The sequence below is a fragment of the Anopheles arabiensis genome, chromosome 3 (genome assembly GCF_016920715.1).
Source record: "Anopheles arabiensis isolate DONGOLA chromosome 3, AaraD3, whole genome shotgun sequence".
Lineage (NCBI taxonomy): Eukaryota > Metazoa > Arthropoda > Insecta > Diptera > Culicidae > Anopheles > Anopheles arabiensis.
In genome coordinates, this window is record NC_053518.1 from 167254 (window position 1) to 190540 (window position 23287).

Here is a 23287-nt window from a genome sequence, read left to right on the forward strand (position 1 = left end):
TGCTGCAGCATAATTCCATAAAATTGTCTACATTCACCTACATTTGCACCGGGTGCAGTTACGTACCACATGCCATAGACAATGTGACTTCTTCTGTTTCACGAGTCTTCTTTGCAAAGCAATCGCATTTATCGGACATTGAACTCATACACCTCAAGAAAACGATGACATACTCCGCATATTAAAATGCAGAAAGAAAGAGGAAGAGAAGGAGAACGCTCTTCTGCTGCATGTGTAAAAATATTCGTCCTTGCCATAAAACCAATTACTTAATTTCCTTTGCACCATCTGCAGCGGGTATGTGTGTGTGTGTGTCCTTGCCATAAAACCAATTACTTAATTTCCTTTGCACCATCTGCAGCGGGTATGTGTGTGTGTGTGTGTGTGTGTGTGTGTGTGTGTGTGTGTGTGTGTGTGTGTGTGTGTGTGTGTGTGTGTGTGTGAGTGTGTGTGTGTGTTTCTTTTTCTTCAACGTCGTTGTATTATCGGGGCCATTCATTGCATTCATCGTTCGCCGACATATCCGCGTACAACATGTCAAAATGTGGCAGAATAAAGGATAGTTTACAAGGGAAGCTCTGGGTGTTAATGGTGTATGACACGATTTCTTCTATGTTTGTAAGTGTGTGGCTTGTTTTTTTTGGCGACAGTGTTCAGTTGAGCCGGTCTCGTAGTACAGTCGTCAACTCGTACGACTTAACAACATGGCCGTCATGGGTTCAAACCCCAAATGGACCGTGCCGCCATACGTAGGACTGACTATCCTGCTATGGGGGGAAATCAATTAGTCACAAGTGGCAGGCCTTGGCCGACAACGGTTGTTGTGCCAAAGAAGAAGAAGAAGTGTTCAGTTACAACACATACCAAGCCCGAGTGAATCCTTTGTTTATGGAGTCTTGCAAAGTCTTTTGTGGGTTGGTTAGCATGTATCTTATTTTATAATCCTTCCAACATGTGACGGAACGACATATAGCAGACATAGTTTTTATGGGCAAATTTATTGCTTGAGACAGAAATTCTAACATCAACTCGAAATCCTCTTTATTGTCTGGACAAGTTTTTTATACGATATTAATAATTAATACACCATACATTGTGAATAAAAAAAATCCAAAAAATCCATTTAAACCAAATATTCTTGTGAAAATATTGTTAGCAAAAGATAAATATGTCCTCATCTTCTTTGATATTGTGGAAGTATGCAAGGTAACAATTGTCGCTTAGAATTGGAACATGGTTTTCATAATAATCAGATATATTTTTGGTGGTATTTGAGGTTCAAATATCTTAGCAATCAGAGAGCCTGTTGTGTTGAAAATATTCCCTCAGTAAAAATGAATATTCCCTCAAAATTCATAGAAAAAGTCCTACAACTTAGCACAAAATCCAACTGGTAAAAGATTATTTTTGTTCATTTCCATCTCTCATCTAAAAAACACTGTGGCACCGCGATACACCGTATATTCTTTAGAGAAGCACAAGAATACGATGATGATGGCACAAAATTACATACGAACACGCGCCTTGAAACTGTCCCTGACCTCCCTTGAGCACTCGCCCGGTCGGTAAGCTTCCACTGAGCAACCCAGCAGTGCAACAGGGCAAAAAGCAAGCCAATGGTATTCGCTTCTCTCTGCTACCTTCCCGATTCCCGACCCCAAATCGCTAAAATCATGGTCTCGGTTTGTTGGTCTCGCATTCCATACTCCAAATGAACATACACACAAACACAAAATTCATGATTCTCAGCATGATGGATTTTTGGAGCCCCTAAACCGAGCAAATTTCTGAACACAGCTGAGCCGAAACCAACCAGTTTGACCAGTTTCGTGCTGCCAATTTTTACCATCGTCGAGGTTTTCTTTTCGTGTTTGCAATTTTCGATTCTCATAAATATTCTGCAACATAATACAAACGATAAGTTGGAGAATGGTGAGCGCGATGGTGGAACCAAAAAAAAAACCGGCCAGACCGGGTTCGAGACGCTGGTGGAAAGTGCAGAATCTTTTAAAGAATTGCGCGTAACGATTATTCCTGGACCTTTTGCTGGAATCTTCAAATCCTCGCAATGAAGCAAGATAAAGCTCTGAAAGTCGTCAGATCGTCATCGTCAGACAACCATTCTAGAAATCCCATTTACAAACAAAAAATAACAATTTCTGTTTGCGACGAAAAATCGATACCGTAACGGGATTAGTATTTTCTCAAACGTGCGTATGATTTTCAGTTTCGGTATGTGTTTGTGGGTGAAAAGCCATAGGCTATAGCTGGTTCCCGAATACATTTGGCAATATTCTCTAGCAAATATGCTTATCGTGATAAGATTTTTCTCGACATGTTTTCAGTTCCGTTCGACGAAATAGGTTTGAACCAGGAGTTAATTTGCCGAAGCATAGAAAAAACCATGTGTTGCGTATTGGTTGTTGACTGTCATTATGGTTGACAGTCATGAGTTTTCAAGTTAATTGCCCACACAATTTAACTGTGTTATGAAACCTATTTTTGCCATTTTCAATAAACTTTTTTTGAAAAAAAGTTAACAGAACATATTTGCGCATATACAATTTTGTAAATAATTGTGTATGAACATATTACACGTATAAATATGTTTCTTTGTTCATTATCAGTCGTGCTTTGTTTGCTAAATTATATCCATACATAAAAGCCAAAAGCGCTATCATATACAATCCCAGCGACATCATGGGCTCGACCGCGACCGGAGCAATGATCGATCCAAGATGACACGGACGTGGAAGTCTTTCTCTATTCAAATGAACTGCCCAAAGAAAGATGAGAAGAGACGTTGCGTTCCGCTTCGGTTCAAGAAAGCAAAAGCATTCATTGACCCGGCGAGCAGGTTTTTTGCCGGCAATCAACTGTAGAGCGCGCGCTCGCTCGCACGGCAGTTCGCAATTTTCAATTCTTTCCATCTTTTGCATAACGTTTCCCACCATTCTCGCAATCTCCTTCTGTTCCTTGTCTACACTGTTGGTCGCTTGGTAGTCATTTTACGTTGTATTTTTGCCATTCCATTTATTATTATTTTGAAATACTCGTCGTGAACGCGCAAGAAAGCGAGAGAATGGCACACAACACGATTCTTTGCTCCCGCCTGCCGTCGAGGTGGCAACTCCACATGGAGGAAGGTGGTTCGTTTTTTCACACCCTCCACGGTCGGACGCTGATGCGGCCTTTTCACCTCAAACAATCCACTCTCCTCTCCAATGTCGATAACAATTTTACCATAGAACGAATAACTTCGGTGACCGTAGAACGGATAACTTCGGATGTACGCTCGTAAATGTCCATACGGGATCCGCTGATGCCTTTACCGGTGCGCGAACAGAACGCTGCTCCCATTTGCTGTTGGTGGTGGTGTGTACTGGTGTTAATATTTTATGTTTTCCTTTGTGCTGTTTTTGTCTTGCGTACACGTTGGTGAGATGGGTGGATGTGGCTAAGCGGGCCTCCATACGTTACGGAGCTTACCGTACCGTTTCTTTTTGTATGTAGATTATGAGCCCGGTTCGTGTGGAGGCCCTGTTGTATGCCAATATACTTTTTCGTTTATTTATCGCATACTTAATTATATTTTTACTTGCATTTGTATTGAAAGTATAAAATATGAACATTTACAAAGGGTAAGAACTTTGTTTACAATTTTCGCATTAAAAACAAAACAATATTTGATGGTACGGTATGCGAGGTCGCGAGTCTGTCAGACTGATGGAAAGACAAAATTGACTCAGTTGAAAAATACTATAGTGGACTACCTGAGGCAGGCCAAGACCGCAAAGCGGTTGTAGCGCCGGATAAGAAGAAGGACTAGCCCGCGACGTGTGAAGACCCAGTAAGATACTAAGAGTTAAGAACGCATATGCTTTTTCCGCACAAATGCACGAGTAGCGCACAGTGAACAGCGTCTGGCGTTTGGTGAATGCGATTCCGAACGCAATACGTCTCGTCTGGGATATTCGATTTAAAGAGGATGTTTAGCTTTTTCAAGCACAATACTGCTCACAGTTCGTGGAAGATTACTAAGTTGAAAAGCACCATATTGAATGTGAATTATGATGAGTCTTTATAAGAATGTAATAAAGGAAGATAACGGAAAAGTTTGCTACCAATCGACTAAGACTCAATTACATTATTATCTTCCAAATTTTATAATCTAAAATTACGATTTCTTTATTTATTACAGGATTCATAACGAATTAGCATTTCGCAACACTCCTGAGCGTCCAAAGGTAGCTATAATAATATTTCATTCATAACTCCCCTCCCCTCCCTTTTAAAGCATCTCCTCAGTTAATTATGTCTAGCTGCTGGCGACAAATTCGAATTAGCAAAACGCCGTATCGAACTCACCATACATCACCATCGACTCACACATTCGTGTCCACCGCCCATTTTAATTCTCTATTTATTGATCAACCAATTTGAACGAGCTAATTTAAATGATAAATAACGATCATCGATTGATTTACATACCGACACACACATACAAATTGTGTAAAACTCCTCTTTCCCTCAGCATCGCCGATTGTTGATTACAGAGATCACTGAAATAACACCGTAGGTCAATTGAAAGTAATTGAAATACACTCTTTAGGCCGAACATTAAGATAGACACACTACAGAGTGAACACGAATGGATGGAAAGCGATCATCTCTGCATATGTGAACTACATAATGGGGGTGTGGATGGGATGAGGCTACCATCCGCACACCGGTGCTGAAATGGTCATTCGCGGTTAGTCAAATAAAATGGCACATTACTACTCGCCGCTGCTCCCCGTATTAATTATGCTAATGGAATTGCATATCGCGAACCTCCGGCCGCGACGCTACATTGCGACGATATAAATACATTGATTATTGTTGCGATGAAATGTTTGCCTATATGTTCCAGAGCGTCTACCGAGATAGGATTTTAATTCAAATCGAATCAAGCATCATATGGTAGAAAGCGCCGTTCCGTTTTTCTCCTTGCGTTATTAAACGCAGAGCGCTGTAGAGAGAGGTGTGATACGGTTGCTTTTAATGTGATTGAAACGTGTTATTGAAAGCTAACCTAGTGGCAATATTATTATTTTGTATACATTATTGTGTCTGTTGATGGTTTAAATTGCAAGGGAAATGTTACAATGTAGTACGAGACCGATCAATCCGCGATCTTTAAAATTATTCAAAAAAAAAAAAACAAACAGCTTAAAATAAACGTGCGGTCTCTGCACACCAAAGCGAAACCGACACAAAGGTATTGAGAGTTTGGGAATGATTTTATTTTGGACAAATAAAAGTCCTTGTCAAATTTGACGCAAATTTTAAGGTGTGTCAAAATAATCGCCATATTTAGTCACTCCAAGTGATGAGATAATTGCTGCTATTGTAATAAAAAAAAATTTCTCCGCAAAGAAAATGCGCTACGCGTGACTGACCTTAAGATAAACGTCTGCGGCTTGCAGTTTTTTTTGCCCACAAACATCAATACCAAATTGTTTCAATTATATGTTTGTATAAAGCGAATTGTTTGATGGCGCCTGCCGTGCAGAGGATGTTTATTTTTATCCGACTATAGCCAGCGCCTCTGTGGTTCTTTTTGGTTACGCACGAGCTATACTGTTACCCCTGGTTCGTCCTAAACAATAAACATGTGACACGCTCGCAACTCACCACGCAAAACAACATCCAGCGAGGCGTTAACCGACCGTCATTCACATGTATACCGCCGGCCCGATTTAGCCCGGTTCATGACGTGTTTGCGATCATCTTTCACTCCATTCCACACAGTATTTAACCACCACCTACCGGGTGCGGGAATTTTTATCTTTGGCACACTTTATGCAACTTCTGCTGGTAGTAGTGGTGATGGTTAATTCTATACACGTTTGTATTTGACTATGCCGAAAGACATTTGAAAAAAAAGTATGATATCTGAACGATGGAGATATCACCGACAGCAAAGATAGCTAGCAAACAGTTTTACAGTACACACGAGCGCTTTTCGGCTCTGGTGGAAAGCTTTGTCATGTCGGTGAAGTGAAAATGCAAATGAAAGTGTCATATGATTGCACGAAACTATCATTATCGTTTTTTCCAACTAACTGAGAGAGAGCAAGGAACAGTTGTTGAATAGATACATTTATCTTCTGCAGACAAATATAAAGCTTCTCGGCACGTATTAGTTAGGCGGCGCTCTGGAAACTATCAAACAAGACATCAAACTCGAACAAACGTTTAGAGCTATATGGAGGTGAACCGTTGGTCACTCTCGAACAAACAAGAGATATATCGTCTCAAACCTGTCGGTTTGATTCTGCCTATGATGTTCGATACCCTCCTATGATATGCGCACTTTTACTGTCAAAGCTACAGTATGCAGAATTCAATCCGGGACATTTCCAAGTTTATGTACGTAATTTTTCTCTGTTTCTCCATAAAAGTGCGTTTAAAATATTTATTGTTTCAATAAATATTTTTTCTTAACTAATGGCATGCTTTACACTCAATCAAATTGTAAAATTTATAAAACATTTGAATTTTATTGATTTATAAAAATATAAAACGTACACAAATATTATGGGTACATAATGCAAGTTTATCCACTGTATATGTTTTGTCATGGACGTTTGATTACATTAATGATTATCAAATTTGAATGATTTCTTGATCATTATGGATGTGAATTACTAGCATTTAATTTAAACTATAATTTATTTTATTTTCCAGTACAAAATATTGGTGTTTTGCAGTGCATCATGCACTGCATGGTCTTTAAAACATTCAACAGATGACAGAGCACCTATCGACCAGAGTCGTGTTTGTTTGTCTCATTTGATGACTGCCAGGGCGCCCCCTTACCTTCAGCTCAATTCAGCAAAACGCAGCTTTCACATTTTTTAAGTAAAGTTTAAATCATACACTTGATGCATCGGCAACGAGGCGAGAAGGAGTAGCTCAGCTGCAACCGTACAGAGCTGCATCTGATTCGATGCAATTACATCGAATACCGTTCGACGGTCATGAACTATTGGACGGTGTGTATCTTTTACACGAAAGCCCTGCACTGACGCAAACACACGTCAATGCTTTCTAAAGCCTGATGCTTCATTGCCACAGGGGACAGATCTTTGCCCCGAGAAGCACAACTTACCGCAAAACTGAGAAGATTTATGGACACATAGCGAGCATTTATCACAATTTTCACATTTATACACGGAAGCAATGGAATCTGTGTTTCAAAAGACAAGTGGAGTCTGGGTCAACAACCACCACATTGAACTGTTTTTTTTTGTTCTTCATCTTGTTCGTACATTCAGGTCAGCCAGAAGACAATGCAGCAAAGGTATACCATCGAACCAGTGAACATTGGGGGAGGCGTTATAGTGACAAGCAGAGTGGGGAATTTATGATCGGTTAGAACCATTTTCTATGGCTTTCCGATTTGCATTCTATTCATCCAATGATGCCCCTCTTCGTCGGGCTAGTGGTGTAAAACGCTCGAACGCGCTATTGTTAGGTAAAATGAGCACATATGGAAATTATGCCTTAATGCATAATGCACATTAGCGGTGTGTTCTCAGGCTGCGCAACCATTGACGATGCCATTCAATCATGGTGGGAATGTGAGCCGTGTAGAAGAGTTCTTGGTGATGATGAAGACTGCGAATAAAAAGGAAGGAATACATGAAGAAAAACGACTTAAAACATTGAATTATGGAGACATCTGTAGACTGAGCAAGGACATGCATTACACCTTGCATGTTCTTGCTCAGTCTACAGATATCTCCAGAATTCCCAGAAAGCAAAATTTACTTATTATAAACCATAAATATGAACAACCACATGTACGATCCGAAACTCATCCCAACCAGACACTGGATAGAGACTGGAAATTTGTTCTGCCAATTTCTTTCTCATTTATTTTCCGCTGGGTGTATGCTGTCGGAGGGATTTCCGTTTCATTGTTTTCGTACACAAACGACGAAACGGTAATGGTGATTGATCTACGCGCAAGAACAACGAGCATTGAAACATAAAGCGAATCGAATCGTGATCGTGAAATGTTTACATCGGAGTTAAAAATCAACGTCTTCCGGGTGCCCTGTTAGTGTAAACATACACGCGAATGAGCAAAAAAGGAAGTAGCAGCAGCAGCAACGGATTATGTTATTTATTTACGTATATTAAAAACAAAAACCAAGTGCCTCTCTGTTACCGATGCACCGTATTGCTGGTAAAATTAGACGACTGTATAATTTTCGGAAAACGTTTATAATGCGAAACGCACCAAGCGGGGGAGATTATCCGAACGTATAAAATATGTACCCAATAATCATTCGATGCATCGACCCTTGGAGAACGTGCTAATTAAAAAAAAGCGAAATCAAACACGACCGGCCGAAGGAGATCCGTTTCATATAAAGCGATAGAGAGCAACCAGAGTGTGTTTATAGTACATTGAAAAAAAATCGCACGGGAATTTAAAAAAAAGTACAATACCATAGCAGTATGAGCAGATTAACAATTGTGGAGCGACGCAAATTGAGAATAACCTTTTTAGTTTGGGTTTACGGCACGGACATTGAAAACGGATCGAAATATCCAAGTGGCGTAATTAATGTCACGTTTGGAAAGTGTGGAGTGGCGTCATATTATTTTTCATTAATTTTGACGTTAAATTATTTCTATGTGAAGAGACAAAACGACGAAATATTTAAGATGAGATATCCAATACAAATGATTACAAACGAGGTATAAAGCTCATTGGCTCAAACTATAGTCATCTATTATTACATAAATTTAGTATATTGTAGTCTCCTTACTGAACTGGGATTCCATGATCCAGTTCTAAGCATCCTTCGACCAAATACAGGCATGCCAGGCTCAAAACAATTATTATGCATTCACCTTGTGTGGAGAGGTGCAAATCTGCATCGTGCATGTACTTCTGATTTTCTGGTTTTTACTTTCAACTCACACAGCACCTCAAAACCAGCACCAGCATTACTGATGCTGCTGACACAACAGCAGGATCAATTCAGGACAGAATTACACATATACAAAAATCCAATGAAATTTCCATCCTACCACCGCGCAATTATTTTTGACAGACGTCTGCATGCGCATGTTTTTGATGTCCCACTGCCCTGAACGAAATGGGGTGTCATGTTTTAGCGCAATGTAAAAAATGACTTCGCTCGGGCCGTGTTGGATGCAACACAAATTCGGATCGCTTCCCCCATATTACATACTGAGACGGACCGTGTGCACTGAACGATTGAATGCACCGATGCAGATGACGATCCACACCGATGAAGTTGGCGCTTATAAGAAAGACATCGTTTCATCATCACAATGCTATGATTCAATGAATTCTCTCGTGTTTGTGTGTGTTCATAAGAGGATCTCGCCGTCTCCTGTTGAACCCTGTGTCCCACCAAACCAAGAATCCGGGTCATAGGACCGTACACCGTGTGAGTATGTGTCGGTAATTAATGCTCACTAATGCAGCAAAATTCCAGGCACCAGGCACACAATGGTCTAAGTAGTACGAGTGTGTGCGTGGATGAAGCAGCAGCAACAAAACCCAAAAGCACACACGAATACAGTCAATTCTGATAACATATGAATAACGTGTGAAATGTATGAAGCATGCAGCATACCAGAGAACAATGTATACAGAGCGAATGGAGGAAAGTAGAAAGAAGGGAGCCCATATGCATCTATAACATGACGACGCGCGAATGTGTGTGTATGTTTTTGTGTGTGAATTAAATTTACGGTCAAACAAATGAAAACTTTTTCCAAAACATTCAAACCCGTTACACCTGCTCTAGTTGTTACTGGCAAAACGCTACAAATCTGCTTTACATTCTACTTCTATTCTTATTCTTTGGCGCAACAACCATTGTCGGTCAAGGCCTGCCCTATATCACTTCTTGGCTGGGTTATCTTATTCTTGTGGGCAACAGTGAGTCCTACGCATGGGGGGCAAGGTTCATACGGGCTGGAACTCAAAATGGGCATGTTGTTTAGGCATACGAATTGACGATTACACAACGGCGATACATCGTCTAATAATGCGATACACACTTCGATGTATCTGAGTGGGTAATTTTCCACGGAACGACTGTTTGATGATGAATCTGTCCCCTTCCAGTGTCAAAAAAAAGATTCGCGAACCGATTTGCGTTTCCATGAGACGAATCTTCTGTGGATTCAAAAATGGTGATTTTATACACATATACAGGTGTCCCCCGAGTTACGACTGTATTTGAGACCGAAAAAATGTCCCAAAGCAAGGTGTAAGTCGAAATAGTCGTACGTCGAATATCTGTGAAAATAAAGTTTATAATCAAAATTGTACAGTAAGAATCAATGAAATCGAGTATTTAATTTCAAATAATGTATGATAATTTGTAAACGGCTTTTTGGGTAAAATTTATACGATATAGATATTCAAGACTGGGGAGTTGTGAAATCTGTGGAAATGTGTTTGTAACGGTTAACAGCACAGAAATTAAAAAAATCTATCAATTTCATTTCAATGACAACTTTAAACTGTCAAAATCAAAATCGTCGTAACTGCGAATCGTCGTAACTCGAGGGGGTCGTAACTCGGGGGACGCCTGTACACATTAACACTTGTTTTTACCGTATGGAAATCACTAAAATCTTGTCCCAGCTGTCTGTATGTCTTTTAATTTTATTTTTGGAGGTCCAGTCACCTTACTCTCATGGCACAGAAATGTGTGCTATTATTATATTTTTGGAACTGGAAACTGGACCCGCGCGTAAATCTTTTCTCGTTTATACCCGTTCCCACATTTTCCAGTCCATCAGAGCTACCTCGAGTTTAATGGTTATAATTATCAAGAGATAAAAGACTACAAACTGCAGTGTTACGTATTAGGCTGAAACAATCAACCAACCAAAACAACGCATTTTCCATACTCAGGGCACACATCTACGTACTAGTTGGGAGATTATTTTTCCTAAATTTCATTTCTACTCGATTATGCTCTATAGCTACATTTTATCGCTGCAATAGGTCGCAAGCAAGCACGTGGTAAACGATTTCGAACCTCGCCCAGAACGACCCACCAGTTATTATGGGAATGGTGGTGTTCACTGAACATAAATTGCAGACCTTTGAAACAATGGGAAAATGCTTACGTATTTTGAGCGACAGCGAGGTAAAAAATTGAACCGGTAGAATGGAAAAAGCACATACTGCAGTGCATTATGCAGTGGTGCAAATGCTTCCCAATCCGTCAAGTGGCACTTGCATAAAATCTATTACCACACGTAGCCCTAGTGTTGTACCCGTTGGCAGGCCCGGACTGAAGGATGTTTTCACCGGCCTTTCTGCGTTTCATCGGCGGGTGTTTTAGCAACAATTGCTAACGCATTGTATGTTACATCGGAGAAATCCGCGATGGTCGTTGCATATCGAGTATGTGGTAAGTTTTTAGTTAAAGTTTAGACGGCAGAAGCTTTCCAATAGTGGTCTTGCACCCTTGGCGAAGCAGAGCGAAAAAAAAAAACAACTGCATAAAGACACCTTAAGTTTAACGCCGGTAGAAAGTCATGGAAAACCAATTGAAACACAACAAATCTACCGGTAGATGAATTAATGTAAAACATAGTACATAGCATCGAAAATTTGTTTTATGACTGTGTTCTTCTACAATCTAGATCGATGAAGACAGCATATTTGACGATTGGAAACCGATCAAAGCACTTAAGGCACCGATGGTTATAGTGGTTGTAAGACGGTTGGAGGTTAACATTGAGCCATGCTGTTTCCCGGTTTCTTAAACTTTGTTTTCCTCTTACTACATAAGCAACATGCTGCTACTATTGATATGTTCGAGGCGAAGCGTTTGAAATTGGTTGAAGGTAAAATCATACTTTAAACATTCACAGCGACCAAACGATGAGCTTGTTGCCGTGCTAATGTTCTTTTTTTCTCAGACTTATGATACCCTCTGGGCAAAAAATATGCTGCAACATGCATTCAATAAAAACGGCTTTTCAAAATATGATGGCGGACTCACGAAAAAACACGTTAGAAACAGCCTCCAAAATGTGACCCTCAATGTCATGCTGCAACGAGCATTGAGCTTGTTTTTGGCATTGCTTTGGATTTGGAAACAGAACTTTGCTTCCGCTTCCTTAATATAGGGCGCCGTATATTGAACTCTCCGGTGAGCCCACCGTTCCAATTAATGATCTGACCGATTTGATTTTCACGCGTCTACCGATACAATCCCCTGGACCAGGGTTCTGCAAACTTTTCACTTCATGGGCCGGATTACACATAAATATTGTTTTTTTATTACAGTCGCTTACTTTTGGTTATGAAAATGTAATTTGTTTAATTGTTTAATTGATTATTTCTCGTTCAATCGATAACAGTGATCTGTGTGAATATTCTTAAGTCTAATCTTAGTTTAAAATTAGTAAATAGATCAACTTAATAACTCGTTTCGAAGGCGGTTTTTAAAGAATTGCACTTCCAATCCTTAGGTTCCAAAATCAAACATATGACAAACTTCATGAAACACCATCGTAATGCTATTCACATTGCCGTGTTTTGCGAGCATTATACTCACCAACTCTTTCAAATGCATCTTACGCTCTAGATTGCTTTCTCCCCTGTTTCTATTTGTTGCTAATGTAAATTTTGCCTTCTTTCGCGATTGCTCTTTATCTTTCTCTCTTCACATTTAATTTGCCGCAATGCACTTGAAACCTAACCTAACTACGGGGCCCTTCACGATTCTAGTCAGTTTTTTGTACGGAGTTTGACAGTTGGAGGCTGAAATCATGTAAACATTCCATACAAAACCACACACAAAACTAGAATGCAATTTTCAGTCTAGATTATTCTAGTCTAAAAGCTAGAATTAGATTCGAGTACCTGCTCGAAAAATGGCAAAACAAGGTGGTGTTTACATTTATCCCAAGGTGCATCAAAGAGATCTGGTGATGGAATCCAGAATCAAAGTGTATGTAGTCCAGGTGATCTCATAGCATTTTTTTTTATAGCCATATTGGATATCACTTTTTGACAGGATGGGTGAAAACTTTTGTTCAAACAAGCTTTCTTGAGGCTTGACAAATACTAAAAACACTCTTAAAATCTTCATTCAGAAGCAGAAGCGATAAAAATCAGCCTTCTAAATTCATACACCTTGGGATAAGCCCACCTGTATATTATACCCACTGAGATAGCTGCTCGAAAACTGCTATACAATGCAAACAGCTGATCGGCTGACTTTTCTGTCTATGAACATAAAACGGAAAGGGCCCCTATATACGTATCTAAGTATCTAAATTATAACCATGTTCAGGATACCATAAGTTTAAAGTTATAAACGGTTCAATGTCTGGTGAGAAAATGCCTTAAAATTGTGAGGTTTGTTTCATTACTCACATCTATCATCATAATTAAAATTTGAATAAAAGGAGCAATGAAATTATCCTCACGTTATCAGGCATTTTTTAGAGCATAAAAAAGGTGTTTTTAAACTTTTTTAGATTTTTGTACCTAGCTAATGGATGAACGATATTTATCGTTCTCCTTTTAAATCGAAATTTCCTTTTTTTTTAGAAAATATCAACTGACTATATCAAAATCGTACAGCTTCATATTATTGAAGCTCCTTTTTAAACTTATAAAAATAAACATTGAATTTATTATTAAAATAATCAAAATATTAAACTTTTAGTTTTAGTCTTTACAAAGTCATCACGAGCCACATTACACGATCTCGAGAGCCGCATGCGGCCTTCGGGCCGTAGTTTGGAGACACCTGCCCTAGACAAACCTTGTATGGAACATTATGTCTAATTAGGTACGGTTCCGTACCGAGCGGTGAGCCATTAAAAATAGAACAGTGCATACGTTGGCAGCATGCCGTTGAAGGTCAACTGCTAAAACACTCCATCAACAGCAGCAACAGTTCAAACAGCTTCGTCGGAAGCTCAGTGTACGGAACTAGTTCGGAAAAAAAAACTTTATCGGTGCACGTCTCATGTTTAGAAACTTTTTTTACCGTTGCGGGGGAAAAACTGGTAACATCTCCGTACACTGCGGAGGAGAGACTTAAATAACACCACCACAATTTCTCTGCCCACCTGTTTCAAATGCCAGTGCCCCCGTTGATTACCACGGCAGTTGTTCCGCTACGCTTGGCGCAGAGGGAAAATCGCACAATGCTAATTAATTACCTCTCTTATAATTACACGAGATTTTAGTCTGCCCGCACGATCGTTCACCGCCATTTTAGCATTGGGTTGAGCTGTAGGAGTAGCCAAATAAGAGAGATCGAGACAAAACAAAAACAAAGGTTGGTCGTCCATGGGGCACGGATAAACATGGGAATTAAAACTAAGCAGGTGCGTTATGGATCTACCGCACTGCTGCTACTCGCGCCAATTTCACGTTACGACTTTTATCCGCAACACAACAACTGCTTGCACTGGTGTATGAATATCGTATTCTGGGGGTATCTAACCTAGGGTAGATGCAAAAAAACAACGGTAGAATTAAAGAAAATCTTTCTGAGCGTAGTTTTATGTGTTCGGCACAGGAAAAAGGGATTTGATGGCCCTAAAAGAAGGCACCGAGCGTTTTTCCTGCGTAGAAAAGTTAAACTATGCGGTTGCCAGCAAGAGAGATGCATTCTTCGATCAAAGAGCGCGTAGATACGATTATTAAGAAAAGGTTGCTAATGTGGAGCGTTTTGAATAATTAACTTTTAGGACATAAATAAAACAACCGTCTTTACAGCCCATGGGTTTGATCTTATTTTTTTGGGCAAACAAAATATATTACCGAAAAAAACCACAAATATTTTTTTGCGAACGTTAACAAATCAGCTGTTCCCAAAGGGGCGGAAATACTTCCGCTCTTTTGGAATATACTACCGAAAACAATATTGAACCAAAATACGACTTTCTTCTAGAATTCCCCCCGTTGTCTAGCCCCACGCCTCGAATGACACCTTCCAGGACGATGTTGAAGAGCAGGCAGGAGATTCCGTCACCTTGCCTTAGACCCCTGTAAGATTCAAACGTTTCCGACGTCAAGTTCGATACTCTCACCATACGCTGTATCTCGTTCATGGTGGCCAACAAAGCCCATCGAATTCAATTTCACCTTTCCCCAGAGTGTGTGTGTGTGTGTCATTGGTGCAATCCAATGAATTTATTGCGTCTTTATCGGCAAGATTCCAAATTTCCGACTATTAACAATTCCCTAACATTGGCACATTTGACGGGTTCATAGAAAAAGTTGTAGACTGCCACCTTTTTACCGAAATCCGATCTGATGTGCTGGTTGAGTGAACGTGGAAATTGGTACGCGGGATGAAAAAATATTACTTTTCCTTCAGGCAACGGTTGGTTCGGGTCCAATTTTGGGGCCCTTTCCGTTTTAAGTTCGTGGACTGAAATTTCAGCCTGTCAGCTGTTTGCATTGTATAGCAGTTTTCGAGCAGCTATCTAAGTGGGTATAATATACAGGTGGGCTTATCCCAAGGTGTATGAATTTAGAAGGCTGATTTTTATCGCTTCTACTTCTGAATGAAGATTTTAAGATTGTTTTGAGTGTTCGTCAAGCCTCAAGAAAGCTTGTTTGAACAAAAGTTTTCACCCATCCTGTCAAAAAGTGATATTCAAATTTGGTTATAAAAAAAAATGCTATGAGATCACCTGGACTACATACACTTTGATTTTAGAATCCATCACCAGATCTCTTTAATGCACCTTGGGATAAATGTAAAGACCACCTTGTTTTGCCATTTTTCGAGCAGGCACTCGAATCTAATTCTAGCTTTTAGGCTAGAATAATCTAGACTGAAAATTGCAGGCTAGTTTTATGTGTGGTTTTGTGTGGATTTATGGTGTTTACATGATTTCAGCCTCCAACTGCCAAACTCTATACCAAAAACTAACTAGCATCGTGAAGGGCCCCTTTGTTGGATTTTTTCCTTCCTACGGGCTTAGCTCTACGCTGCTCACGAGCTCCACGAACCCGAAAAATGTTAAAGGTATGAAAAAACAATAGAAAACATCATCCAATCTGACTCTTTTTACCCACCCAAGACCATGAAAAACAATTTTAATTTATTGTAGCTGATCCAGTTAACAACATTCCCAGGTAGTGGTGCTGCTGACCTTATTGCCGTAAACCCAATTTGTGAAAAAATACAAAAATCTGCTATATTCCTTGGCAAGATGCATTGGTTAAATGTCAGTTGATTAATTTTTTGAAAGCGTACTGACTGAATAGGAACTGTGATGGAATGCAGTGCAAGACACGAAACGCCTTAAGGGCGGACGTCAGGTGCGTTAAAGAAATGACCGACTTTCACTCTTTTTCTCTCTCGCATCGTATCGTATGGCCCCACGGTTCTTTGATTGTGCACAATAAAATCCATCGAAAGATTTGTTAGCACACCATTTGGTCAATCGTCTTCGCGCGCCCTTCAATACCCAGAGGGGAGCCGCCAGCCGGTTCTTTTTCAGATTAAACGGCGGTGATCGGTTACGACAGAAAATTCACTGTTTTGCCGACGACGGTGACCCTACGGCCGATTACTACATCATCGACTTTTTCCTTCGGTATCGATTTCCAGTATCACCGTTTCCTATCGAAATCAGTCGTACGTGACTATTTCTTTTCTTCTTGCCTGTGTGACTTCATGGCATGGTTAGATGTTGCACAGTTTCAGTTGGGAGAATACAGGGGGTATACAAATACAGTATACATTTATGTCTCTCAAATCAAAACAAAAACAGTTTTGAAGAAAGTCTCTCATTCAGCATGGGTTTGGAAAAAGCTAGTAATAGATAGTAAATTAATAAGCAATATCGGTTTCCAAGACATTCTTCCATTCCTGGCCTGCTGCTCGGGGCTGTGACGAACGAACGACGCTGTGAACCACATATAAATATTCACTTGTTACGTCAAGCGTCTAAGCGTGAACGTTTCAAAATCTCAATAAAAAAAAAACAAAAAAAGCGTGAATCTTTTGCTTTTGGTTCCAAACCGATACCTTCACCACATTATGTTTGACCGCCACAGTTGTTTACGGTTCCATTTCCGATCAATCGCTTCCGATAAGTAAAAGTTGCTATAGCAAGCCCGAGGATTTCATCCGTCCAAACCAGTTCCATTGTATCTATCTCACGTTTCTTTCCTGTTGATACATAATTTGGAAATCATCCATAAATGCCACACCGAATCTACTTTTGTTTCAAGCGATGATAGCAGGTGGTGTAGAGTTAGCTCAAAGTGAGCAGCGGAGGATCGATGACGATGGCTTCTAAAAAAAGAGAAAAAAGTCGTATGCATAAAACCTTTTTTTCTTCTCTCCATTGCATGCGGAACATTTCGATACGAATCGGAACCGGGAACCACAAGCGTAAAGAGCGGGGATTATTCAATTTTCACACTCAACACAATTCTTCCTGTATTCCCCAGGGGGCATGGGAGACAGTAAAAGTGGTTATGGGAATTTTTGTGTGTTGGCCGAAAATGCTCGCTGTTGGTTACGATTGAAATATCTAACAGTCCCCCTCTCCAGTTCTCAAAAAACCTGTTTTGACTGTGTGATGTAAGGGACGAGTGTCTATGGACGCTATGGAACTGAAAAGCTTCCGGACATATATTAGACGCTTACGTAATTTGAGTGTCTGCTTCCGTCGTTGCCAATTTGGTTGGAATTTGTGTTTTACAAATTGATACATTCGGGAAATAATTACTGCTTTGCGTCCCAGAACCCTGCCTGCGTCCCAGAACACTGTTTCTATAATAATTCTATCTTTGGGAGAAATGCTCTTTTGTGTTGAGGCGAACGAAGAAACAACTCTCGCAAATCCAAAATTAAACCTTTTCCGTTCCTTTTTAGCAGTTGTATTTCCCTCAGTATCAATGAAACTATTTTCAGTTAAAACTTTTAAACATACTACTATGAATAAAAGAGCCCCCCCCTCCCCATAGGAAATGAAAACTTAACTTAGAGTAAACTCGTTACACACATTTTTCTGTAGTCCTTAAAATAACCCAATAGCACAAGAAATAATCAATTAAAAACAACCAATTCATATAACCACCACTAAATTATTCACCACCGATACACCATCTGACTGTACCACACTATGGGCCGAGCCTTTCACACAAATATTAGCATACGCATCCGAATGCCGCATACGTGTAGCACACTTGCGCAAACAAGGTTACGTTCTAATCGGTGCGTTCCGAACTTGTACTGGGCGTAGCAAAACTGGTGATACTGTAGACAATTACTTGTACAGAGACCAAGTGAGTCCTGTCTATGCTGGCTACGCTTACTACTCCTAGGAGCTCATTAATGGACCCAACTCATAATCTTGGCAAATTCATCAGGGCAATGATTCCGTTGTTATCCAATTGATGCATAAATTTACGATATTTACCTACGGACATTTGCCTTTGTGTGCTTTTCCCTTGTGCGGCACACGAGATCCTCCTGTCAGCCGGTGAAAGGTTATTACACATTCCAGCCATAGTCTCCGGTAGCGTCCGTAGCTCCAGTAAGTGACATATCTTTGCTAACGTTCTGCTGGTCATTTACAGTATACCAACACCCCCAGGTACGATTTCACCGTACCGAATGTACGATAAACATGCTACACAAGAAGCATTACGCTTTCATGTGGCGTGCACTACCTTCATGGTAGGGAGAATATCTTTGCCCTACTACACCAATGGATAGATAGTCATCGTGCACACTTCCGTTTAATATTTTGTGGCAGCATTCCAGTATTGTTCCACACTCTACTGGCCACCATGGTGCGGCTTTGGCTTCGGTCAGTGGATTTTCGGTAAAGCTCATTGCACCATAATTGGCTTCGTTCCTTTACCGCTTCTTCCTGCACACTGTAGTCAAATTCAAAGATACTCCGGTCTGTGGTGAAATAACGCTGTGGAAGGGAACAAACGTCCGACCGTATATTGTCCCGGTTACGAGAGTAACTTTGACCATTAGCCAAAACCAGCACGCGTGTCATGTCCACGATCATCCTCCCTTTTTGAAGTCCGTTTATCCTTGTTGAGATTATGCTTGACTTTATTCCGGTTGCAAAGACACGGCGAAAGAAGCGATACTTTTTTAGTGACTAGAAGCAGACTTCAGTGGCAATTACGCTGACAGCTGACTGTTTAAATGCATTAGAACGTGCTAAAATGTGTGCCACGTTGTAAGGGAGTTTCGATTAGATTGAGTAAGTTCTGAGGGTATGTGCAAAGAGACACAAATATCCAAGGGTTTCATTAAAGTTAAACTAAATCATGCTGAAACTCTTTGTATTTTTAGGTAATGTTTTGCTTTTCTTTCCAACAACATTTCAAGTTATGGAACGAAAATCAACATTTCCAAGTGGCTCCAAAGCCGCCCCAGCACTCCAGAACAAAGAACCCAGCATTGCCAATAAAACATTCCCCCAACCCGCCAGAGACATCCCTACATTACGACATACACACATATAGTTAATAACGATAGTAAACGTAAATCCTGCGAATGGCACACTCATATTCACACCTACACTCTTTCCTTGCAAAATGTTCCCCATAAACATTTCCGACAGGTCCTACGTTGATGCTTCCGGTATGTTTGAGGCACAGACAGCGGTCTGCTGCTTGTGCCAGTTCCTGCTTGACAAGCCCAACCCATACAAAGCAACGTGATAGTTTCCTTGCCTCACTGCCAAAAGTCGAGAGGTGGTCATAAATGGTCATAAAAATACCGACAAGAAATATCTAACCAAGTACCGTCCAAACCGATTCTCCATATTTCCCTGCGAGTGACGACTGTCAATGATGTTCTACAGGTTCGCACAGGTGCGATGAGCCTGAAGGGTGGCAACGCTTGACCTGCTTCCGGTATCGGTCGCCCAAGGGCAGCATCACGTACACGACACGTACCAACCAGACCACCCGTCAGCGAGCACCCGCCAGGGTAATCTGTGGCTGTGGCAAAATGGTTTATTATATGCTAATTTATAGAAACTCCCACGGAACTATCGAGACGTAGAGCAAACAAAAGGAATGGATAAACGGAACCGAGCCCGAGCTTTATATAACAACACGTCGCTGGTAAAAGTCGGTCAGGTCAATTCCCGACTTCTAGATTATCCCAGACTGGCAGGGGATATAAGCCACACACCCAGTTAGCACCGGCGTAAGAAAAGTGCGCCGTTCCGGAAACTGACGGTGGCTGACGGTTGCAACCTCGAGACAAGATTGCAGGCCAACTGCGCTAGACGGTTTACTCCCTCTTTGTGTGCGATTCGGTGCATTGCTATTTATTACCGTTTTGCCGATCCCCTGGAAGAGCTTGGAGGGGGGGGGGGGAAGGAGGGAAGGCATACACACTGGGAACTGTGTCATTGTGGCACATTGTTTTGCGGTCAAATAAAGTGAGGATAGTGATGGTGCGGATCGAGTGTGGCGGGTCGCCCGTTTGGTCGGTTTATTCTTGTGCAGAGGGAACGCAGCCAATAAACATCGTCGTGGCGGAAATCGGGTAAATTAGAACCGTGGGGTCGAATGTCAACTCACCTCAATGTGTCAGTCTTGTTTGGGTTTGATGTCCATTTCAGCTGGGAATGGGGGTGGAAGGAGAACGGAGATCAAAAAATATAGACGGGCTAATTTTGGTTAGCTATACAAGTATTCCCCGATATACGCCATTCTCGATTTCTCTGTAAGCTATCTGTAAGCTGTAAGCTTATAGTGTCGATTATCTGATTCAAACGGAAATGTGTCAAACAAAATCGCGCTACACGAACTGAAACGAAATCGGTATTATACAAGCTTGTTAGAGACTTCTTTCGTTGACTCGAGAGATTGCTACCAAATTGATCTGAAATGGATTTGTTTGTCAAAACAAACTGCAACGCGTAACGCAGGAAGTATCGTATCAGTTTATAATTATTTCTACGAGTGGCATATTATTGTTCTTTAAATGTGTTTGGCAATGTCATGAAATGTAGCGCTTGTGGTATGATTTTCTAATTTCTGTGTATTTTGTAATTCCCACCCTTTTTGTAGTGAATAATTACAAAAAATCCCTTTTGAATTTAATTACATGCAATTCATGTGGTTTAAATATATGTATTTAGTAGTTAAACCGTAAAACAAAACGCTTTCCGTAGCTTTAACATGACGGAAAGCTGTATGACAAAAAACGGTCTCCGTTTGAGTCAGGTAATGCAAATGACCTTCGGTCAGTTCGATATATCAAACCAGAGACAAATCGAGTGTTCTAACACGGATCATAATAGAAAATGAGCATTTTTGATACTTTTTCTCAAGCAGTTGAGTCACATAATCGGCACTTATATGTAAGCTAGATAAAAAAACTAATTTAATGGCTAAAACCTCCCACTTTAAATAAAATTATACGAAAAGTAGCTATAATTTCACTGAAAACCTCGAAATTCAACATACGCTAATATTCGAGATACGCTATTGCGACCAGTCCGCATTAATAACGTATATCGGAGAATACCTGTACTATCGCGCCCTGATAAGAAGATAGAAATGGTCGATCAGAGCCTTGACATGATTCATGCTTTTTTTGCGAGTTTGTTCTGCATCATAGCAACGTCATGCCACTACGTCTGTTGTGGATGGAGAGTGAAGCAAGTCATGGTGCAGTATAGCCAGTTTGTGTCTGCGTGTTGCGTTTGACACGTGGGGAATGGGAGAATGGGAAGGCATATCAATCAATGCTAATGTGGTACAAGAATTATTCACGAACGAAGTATCTTTTCCATTAGTGTCCATTATTAGGACAGATTGGATGGTCGGATCAGAAGCATGATATCGTGTGTTCAAACCACTAGACGCTGGGCCATAACAAGGATGATGAACATTTAGAAGTTGTCCGTACGAATCGATACCAGATGAGAAGATGGAAAGTGGCTGATTAGATAAAGTAGAATAGAAATAAAGCTAATCACGTTTAAACTCATACTCTAAGTTAATCTGTTTCTATTACTTGCCTAGTAAATCCGAATATCATGCAAACGACCTTAAAAAATAAAAATTTACTTTTTCTCGGATGTCGCATTATAAAAATCAGTTCACTAGTATTCAGGACGTGAGCATGACTCAAACAAGGACATGAAATCATAGTATTCTCAATGCTAGTAATAAAATAAATGTTAGAATGAAACACATACAGCACAAACAGACATCCTCTAACACTGATACCACAGCTACCCACACTCACGTGCAATTTCTGGCATGCGATGGTAGCCAATTAATCGGTGGCTATATTTTTTCAATACTTTTTCTCTTCTGCCTCCCAAGATGCATTTAAATGCTTCTCCATTGAAAATCTGTGCAAACAAAATTCTCACCCTCTTCAAGTACCACAAGCTGTTTGTTGAATTACTAAAAATGTACCCTTTGCTGTCTCACTGCTACAAACCTACAAAAAGGTACAAACCTTCTGTGTCTTCTTGTTGAGAGTTTACTGCTGCTTCCTTGCTGAAACTTCATAGCGTTTACCATTCGGTATCTTCCCTGCTGCCAATCAGTGATACCAATGCGGGCAGCAGGACAAAGTGCTCGTCGCTGCGCGGGATAAAGTGTGCTAATTACATTTTAGTACACCGACACCATCTGATATTCGCCTTATCGAAGGTGTGTGCTCTCCTGCCGCCACTGACTGTTGGTGTACTTTCGCTGAAACGTACTGCATTAAACTTCAACTACGGTCTGGCGCATGAATTTAATTACACTTTTATTACAGTTTGTTTGCGGAGAAACCGTCGAAGAGGATCTCTCCAAGAGGATAGAGAACGAGAGGATCTAAACGTGCCGTTTACATTGTTGTAATCCCTCCTAAAGGCAACGGAAAAAGCAAATCTCAACTGCAAATGCTCGCCTCGCGCGGACTATCAATGTTCGATCTTATTCCTGAAGTTTTATGCTGGAACAGCACGATACAGGGTTTTCCGAGTCAATTTCCAATGTCTACAACATTGATTGCGAGATGTTTTTCAACAGTTTGAGAGCGGGTCGTAGTTTGGAGACCCCTGCCTTAGAGACAAAAATTGATGCGCACTGTCAAAAATTGATGCCTTAGAGCAGCGGTCGGCAAACTTTTGAGGCAAAGGGCCAAATTTAGTAAATGATGTAAAGCCGCGGGCCAGGAGAATGCGGTTTTCCTATTATTGTGGTTTAATTATTACATTATATAATTTTAGAAACAAA

The 23287-nt window shown here is 40.5% G+C and overlaps 1 protein-coding gene across 14 annotated transcripts in view; it reads left to right on the forward strand.

Annotated features, from left to right (window-relative positions):
* The window catches only part of LOC120899936, a 59386-nt gene that overhangs the window by 20962 nt on the left and 15137 nt on the right, over positions 1-23287 (forward strand). For 13 of the 14 annotated variants that reach the window (XM_040306311.1, XM_040306312.1, XM_040306313.1 and 10 more), the window contains one exon: positions 4202-4247. The exons of the other annotated variant lie outside the window; for it this stretch is intronic. The gene's annotated coding sequence lies outside the window, so the exon portion shown is untranslated. The remainder of the gene's footprint in view (positions 1-4201; positions 4248-23287) is intronic. 14 annotated transcript variants of the gene reach the window in all.